This window comes from Buceros rhinoceros, unplaced genomic scaffold (assembly GCF_000710305.1).
Source record: "Buceros rhinoceros silvestris isolate BGI_N320 unplaced genomic scaffold, ASM71030v1 scaffold25627, whole genome shotgun sequence".
NCBI lineage: Eukaryota > Metazoa > Chordata > Aves > Bucerotiformes > Bucerotidae > Buceros > Buceros rhinoceros.
Genome location: NW_010424312.1, coordinates 9,000 through 9,216, shown reverse-complemented (window position 1 = coordinate 9,216; position 217 = coordinate 9,000).

Below are 217 nucleotides of genomic sequence, written 5' to 3'. Positions count from 1 at the left end.
AATATATTAAATTCTGTACATGATCAAATAATGTAAACATAATTAATTAACTGGTAAGAATGTCTTTAGAGACTACACCCACCGTGTGCCCAGGGCCAAGGTGAACAGTGGCACCTGGGGCTCCTCTGTCACACTTGGCCACAGAGACGTGGGTCAGGAGAGGAGCAAGAGGTGCCAACCAACGGGACCCCCCCACCCCCGGCCAGCTCCACAGAAG